Here is a 7,568-nt window from a genome sequence, read left to right on the forward strand (position 1 = left end):
TACACTAGAAAATGATTGCTATTACTAGGATTACTGCGTTATGAGATTATGGGGAACACGTGTACCCTAGTTATTTCTCCTATCTTGATAACGATTAAAGTTGAATTTAATTATTGATTACAATATTAAGTCTTACTATTTGTTTTTACACAAGCACAACCCCCCTTTTTATTACCTGTTTCTGGAAATAATTTGACTAATTGAATATAATTGTTGGTTAAAAGTAAAGTCTAAACCATTTTCCTTGTGGGATCGATCCCAACCTACAAGTTGGGTTTTTTACTTGATAATGATCGCTTATGCTTCTGAAAGGAGGTGTAATTTGAGCGTATCATTGCTTATGTGACTAAGAAAAGAAAAGAAAGTGAGAAAGAAAGGGTTAAATCAAAAGGAAGTCAGAAGAGTGCAAAGAAATCCCCAGTGAAAAAAGAGAAAGTTAGAAAACAGGTGGCTGAAAAATCAAAACCCGTAAAGAGACCAGGTCCTAGGGTGCAAAAACAAAGTGAAGAAAAGAAAATGACAAAGGAAGAGCGGATAACGGCAATGGAGAACCAAAAGGTTTTGAACGACAGAGTCTTTGACCCTGACATTCTAACCAAATTTGGCAGGTCAAATCTTTCTGATGATGTCTCCATTCAAGGATGGAACCATCTCTTTGAAACACCAATTTCGTACTTGCATGAACCTGAGGTGCGTGAATTTTTCTACAAAATGGAACTTCTGGAAGGTGGTGGAATCACGACTACTGTCAGGGACGTCGAAATTCTTTTAGATGTGGAGACACTGGGTATTATTTTGGGTGTACCAGTAAATGGAGTGCTATCAATTGAAGGGTGTAAACCTTCCGGTGGGTTTTCAACAAGGGACACCAAGCGTGGAGAAATAAAACTTGTTGGGGTTCCAAAGAAGTTTCTTAAGGGAGAGTATCAGATACTCTTTGAGTTCATTAACAAAGTGCTAGTCCCTCGAACTGAGAAAAGAACAATGGCATCTGTTGCTGATCTACTTCTCATAGAGAAATTGGATGAGCTTGATGATATTAATCTCCCTGCAATCATGCTTGAACACATGCACAGAGTTATGACTTGGAAAAAGGCTAAGCATGGGACTCTATATGGGTATTTGTTGAACTATGTGCTTAAACACTTTGAAGTACCTTTGGGACGAGGAGTACCTGGTACCACCAAGCAGATGTTCACTGCTGCTACCATGCTGGAATGTGAGTGTGTTGAAGGAAAATCTAGGGGCAGATCTCAAGTGACAGATGTTCTGGAGCAGCAGGCTTCTCTTAAACGGAAAGTGACTGATCTTACTGAGATTCTGACTAACAAGGAGATTGAAATCGCTACACTGAAGTCTGAATTACAGAAGGTGGTTTCGAGGGGACCTGGTACTAGTGATGGAAATGAGCAGGTGTTGCAAAAGTTGAGGGATGCAAATGAAAGGCTGCTGAAGACAAATGCCTCACTCAGTGAGGAAGTTAAGACTCTCAACAGGAAGCTTATCAAGGCTCATGAGGATGCAAATGAGCGTCTGTCTCTGTTTATGCGCACCCTCAATCCCTTTCCCCTTCCGTCCTAAAAGTGTCTTGTTTCCCTAGTTTCCCTCTTTGTTCTTCAATCCTAATTAAAAATCTTATGGCTTTGTGTTGTTTTGACTGACTACAGTGGTCAATATTTGTGATCTAATGCTATTTATGTTTCTGCCCTGTTCATGTGTGGCTTAATATTCTCTTTATTCTTACATACATATGTTCTGTGTGGCCCAAGTCCCTGAATTCTTTATTGCCTTGCATTTAACTTGAATATGTTTACTGCTTCACCTTTTCAATGATGTCAAAAGGGGGAATTTTTGTTGTAAAGGTTGGCTGTGAAATTAGGGGCATTGAATTAAGGGGGAACACACTAAGGGGCAACATTGTTGTTACTGGTACACTGAACAAAGTTGGAATTTGTTGTGTATTTGAATGAATGTCTTTACACTCACGTGAGGCTCTATGCAGGTTGTTTGTCATCATCAAAAGGGGGGAAATTAATAAATGTTTATGCTCCTTGATGTATTGATGATCTCCTCACAAATGCAGGGACCTGGTCCTCTGCAAAGTATGAATACTTGTCCAGTGGTTAAAGTGACGTACAGCTGGAAAGTTGTCTGCGTCAGAAAGTTGGTGAAGCTGCGGAGTACTCCACTAATTAGAAGCAACGAGGTTGCTTGTTCATTGGATAATAACTTTTCATGTCTAAATATATCCAAGGATAAACAACAAATTATCTCATTCATTCAAAAAGAGATTTTTCAAGCTTCAAAAACAGCAGGGACCTGATTGATTACTTCAAGTGCTTCTTGTACCAGCTGTTACTTTGTTTGCTTGTAATAGTTATTATATTGTAGGATTCGTTTCACTTGTGATAGAAACGTTTCAAACTTGTGTGATTCATTGTAAGAACTAGGTTAAGGGTAACTTAGTTTCTTACTCTAAAGTCTATATTAATCGGTTAGGATTAGTATAGTGGGCAGTGTTGTATCTGCTCTGGCTCAGCTAAGTGATAGGAGGTATTGCTTAGTATGGAGATTAGCAGGCTAATCTCATTGTGTAAACTGGCTTTTAATTTTGCTTGGAGAAGATTAGTGGAAGTAGTTTGAAAAGTCTTGTTGAGAACAGGTCGTGGTTTTACTCGCTTGAGCAAGGAGGTTTCCACGTAAAGTTGTTTGTGCAATCTTTACTTTCAGCATTTATTTTACTGTTTGTTATTGTAACTGTGCTGAGGACCTGGTCCCATCAAAATCGGTGGACGCATACATTCCAACATCACCTGATAATGATGATATACAAAAACTTGATGATCTTCCTTCAACTAAGGATCCATATAATTGCCTACTCTTTGGTTCTTGTGATGGTTTGGTTCTTATCGGAGTGGCTAGTCGTTCTATTGATCAGCTTTTTCTCTGGAATCCCTCCACAAGAGAATCAATACTACTTCCACTTCCCAAATTTGGAATATTAAATTCTACTTCCGGATTGGGATACGACCAAATTAATAATGACTATGTGGTACTTACAATTCACGATGGTAGGACACAAACCCATCCACACTGTGGAATTCTGCACTAAAAAGTGGTTCTTGAAGAAAAGTTTGTACCAACACACCACAGTTGTTTTGCCCTGCGATGGATAGATTTGGTTTTTGTATGGATTATTTGACATTTATACATGGAGCATTTCATTAGATTTGTTGCCGTAGTTTTGTGGTTTCATTAAATATTTCAAATGAGGCACATATAGAGATACCATTTCCCGAGCAAATGTGCGAATGTGACTTTATCATGAATGAATGTAGCGTTTCAGTATTGGAAGGAATGCTTTGTGTTTCTTCCACTTGGAGGATGACTGGTGGTGAGGATACTTTTATGTTGTGGGCAATGAAAGACTATGACGTCAAGAAATCTTGGACTCAATTATTTAAAATAAACTTTACCACAGCCAAACCAATTGATAGGTTTAAGGATGATGATGTACTGTTTCACGGCCACACTAAAGGATTAATATTATTGTGCAAGTCATTAAGGACATCCAAAAGACTAGTTCAATTATGGTTTGATTCATTGTCTATGGGATATGATGACACCTAGGGATGTATAAAATCGAACCGAACCAAACTGCAATCGAGTTAAACCGAAAAAAAAATTCAACTAGTGGTTTGATTTGACTTGATTTGGTATTGAAAAAAAAATCCAACTATATTTGGGTTGGTTTGGCTTTAACTAAAAAAAACAACCCGAAAGCAAACCAACCCGACATTATACATATAATTTTAAAATTTTATTTTATACATTAAAATATTTACTTTGATATAATTTTTAAATATTTCTTATACTTTTTCATAGTTTTTATCTTTTAATGTATTATTTCAAGTTTGAAACTTAAAATTCTGAATGGTCCAATAAAGATTCTAGTCCACAGATATTGGTAATTATAATAAAATTTAAATCAAAATCAAATTAATACTAGTGCAAAAAGGAAATCAATACAACACTAAGAATGACAATAATATTGAATATTTGTTCTTTAGTTTTACATTGATTTAGACAATTAAAATACATAATCTAATTTTAATTTCCTTTAATAGTTAGTCATGTAACTAATACTTTTAAACTTATTTTAGCATGATTTAAGACTTTTAAATTATAATCATTTCCATTATAACTTGTTAATTTGCAATATTTGTTTTATGCGATTTCATTATTATTATTTTTGTTGGATATTTTAGTGTCATTAATCATATTATATTTTTTGTTATTTTTTTAAGAAACACCTTAGATAGTTGTATTTTGGTAGGACTAAGAATATTTGAAGTACAAATAAATTATATGTTTGTATGAATACTTTACCGGAAAAACTCGAAACAATCCGAAAATTCAAAAAACCCAAAAAAATCCAAAAAAAACCCGAGGTTGAAAAACCCGTGTTTTATTGGTTTGATTTGGTTTATAAATTTAAAAATCCGACACAAATGATTTGATTTGATATTTGAAAAACCCGAACCAACCCGGCCATGTACACCCCTAGTGACACATTTGAGGTAATTACTTTCACAGAGAGTTTGATCTCTCCAAAATCACTTTTTTAATATATTTAATTATGTATTGATTGAGACATTTTTATGTTCATCATGTAACAAACTTTTGATTTTATCAAGTTTATGATGCCATCTGACTGAATATGCAATTGTGGCATTTATCCCAAATTGTGAAACAAAGAGTAGTGTTCCGAGACTGATTCACTCTTAATTCGTTAAATTTCACATGCCAAGAGCACAATCTGCATCAATTATATCCGCATAATTTATCTCTACACCATACATAACATTGGTGTACATAAATATTTACATGTATTTAAACTTTATAAAATAAAATATGGAACTTACATGGATCTCACTAGTTTAGATACTTAGATACCCTCTAATTTGCAATATTATGCATCATACTATACTTTGGTGCCTCCAAATACGTGTAGATTGGTATTTTTAGTTTCAAGGGTATAAATGAATCAAAATGTGAAGATTATTTTTAAATTAAAAAGTTGAGTAGAAGAGTATTTTTAGATCAAAAAGGTGAGTAGAAGGATATTTTTAGATCAAAAGATGGATGAAGGGTATTTTTAGACAAAAAAGGTGAGTAAAAAGGTATTTTTAGACTAGATGATGGATGAAAGGTATTTTTAGACTTTTACCTGTATATAGTTCAGAGGTATTTTTTATGTTTGTAACATCAAAATGGTACTTAATTCTTTTTTCCAAATTTGCCCTTTAACATATTTCTAATTCAATATACAAATTTAATCATGATTATGTCAATCTAATCTGAAAAGCGAGAAAACTATAATTAAACGTATTTTGGTTAAAACTCTTCTTAACTTTTAGGAGTGAGTCAACCAATTATTTGGACCAAAGGAATGATATATTAAAAAGATGAAATAACGAAAAAAATATTTATTCAGACAATTTTTTTAATCTAAAATAATCTAAATATTATTTATTATTAAAAAAAATAGACATTCGGTCTTCCTTCATGGTTCACTCTTTTCCGTAAAGCAAAGAGTTTGTCTGGCTTTCTATACAACATCAAGTCCTAAACTCATTAGGGCACTAAAAGATAAAAAGAAGACTAATTTTTTAATTATTTAATTGGCAATCACATAAAGTCATAAACCATGTCTAGATAGGATCAGTACTCGACTAATCAATTTTCCCATTAGTAATTGGTAAGTTAATTTGAGTTAAATCCATATCCTACTCAAATAATACTAATTAAGATCATTCTATATATTTTGCTCTACACACAGTAAGACACATATTTCTTATTGACAAAAGCAAATTCAGTTAATATGGCGATGACAAATTTATTTGAAGAACTTGATAGTTTCACCATGTGGTATAATATGGAGAAGTGCAGATGTGAGTCTTGTCAACAACGGTTCTATTCACAACTACGTCAACATATATCCAATTTACAACAAATTCAACATCAATTCGATTCCTATTCCAATTCATGTAGAATTTTGAAGAATTCTCCAAACTTGTTATCTTTTCTTGAAGTTGATAATTCCATTTCTTTGCACTGTGATCGAAATTTGAAGCAATACATGAAATTCGAATATGGTAGTTCCTTTTTTGAAAATTTTGACAGCTTCAAATCAAATATGGTGATAGAAAATTTATTTGAAGAATTTGGTAGTTTCACTCTGCGGTATAATATGGAGAAGTGCAGATGCAAGTCTTGTCAACACTGGTCCTATTCACAACTACGTCAACATGAATCCAATTTACAACAACTTTAACGTCAATCCGATTCCTATTCCTAGCTATTCGTATAGAATTTTGAAAAAATTCTCCAAACTTGTTATTTTTTCTTGAAGTCGATAACTCCTTCTTTATGCCCTGGAATCGGAATGGGAATTCGAAGCAATCCATAAGCTTCGAATATGGTAGTTCTTTTTTTGAAAACTTCGACAGCTTCAAATCAAATATGTTCTAGATAAATAGTTCACTCGTTAATTTTTCTTCTTTTAGATATGGTTGTTTGGAGAAATCGTTTTGGTTCTGTTATTTTTCATAATATATAGCTAATTGTAATCATCTATGTCGTATACAATTGCATTAATAATAATAGAAAGTTTTGGGTAGACAGGGTCGTCTTAACCACTAGGCCACTAAAGCCAACACTTGGGGCCCCATTTTATAAAAAAGTACTTATTAAAAAAATTATATTAATTTTTTGGGGGAAAAAAACGTGTAAGAGGTTTTATAATTTTTCTTGAAAAATTGTTATTGTTGATATTCTTAAGTATATGTAAATTGTTTTAATTATTATTAAAATTTATTCAATTTTAATATGTCAACTAGAAAACATGATTTCGATTTTGCAAAAGGAGATAAAACTTGAAGAATTAAATAAATCTTAAAAAAGAGCCATTGATAGTTTTTAACAAATAATAAATATTTCGAATAAAAAAATATTGGAGGATGTTCTTCAAATGAAAAAGTCACCAACAGAATTGATTTAGATGATAATAATATCCAAGAATAAAATCTAGAAGAAGTTGGTGAAAATGTGACATTGTTCCAGATATCAAGAACTCCTAAATAATTTAAATAGTTGCATCCCTAAAAATATATATGATCCAAGTAAATGAATAATGTAGATAAAAAATTGAGAGATCTATTAGTAGAAAAGGGACCATTTAGAATGACTGATATAATTTTTTCACAAGATAAATACGTACGATATTTTTCTACAACACAATATATTCAAAAATTGGTACACGGAGAAAAGCATGAAAGAAAATGATTAATCTACTCTAAAGATTTGGATAAAAAAAAATTTGTTTTTGTCGTAAATTATTTAGCACAACTTCTATTATTTGTAATAGTAAACTAACTAGTGAAGGTAGGAATGAGTGGAGAAATCTTAGTGTTATGTTCAAAGTACATGAAGTAAGAATGAACATATTATTAATAATATGAGCTCGTGTATTGATTTAGAAATGAAATTGCATTAAAAAACAATTA

Source organism: Solanum tuberosum, unplaced genomic scaffold, assembly GCF_000226075.1.
Source record: "Solanum tuberosum cultivar DM 1-3 516 R44 unplaced genomic scaffold, SolTub_3.0 scf00112, whole genome shotgun sequence".
Lineage (NCBI taxonomy): Eukaryota > Viridiplantae > Streptophyta > Magnoliopsida > Solanales > Solanaceae > Solanum > Solanum tuberosum.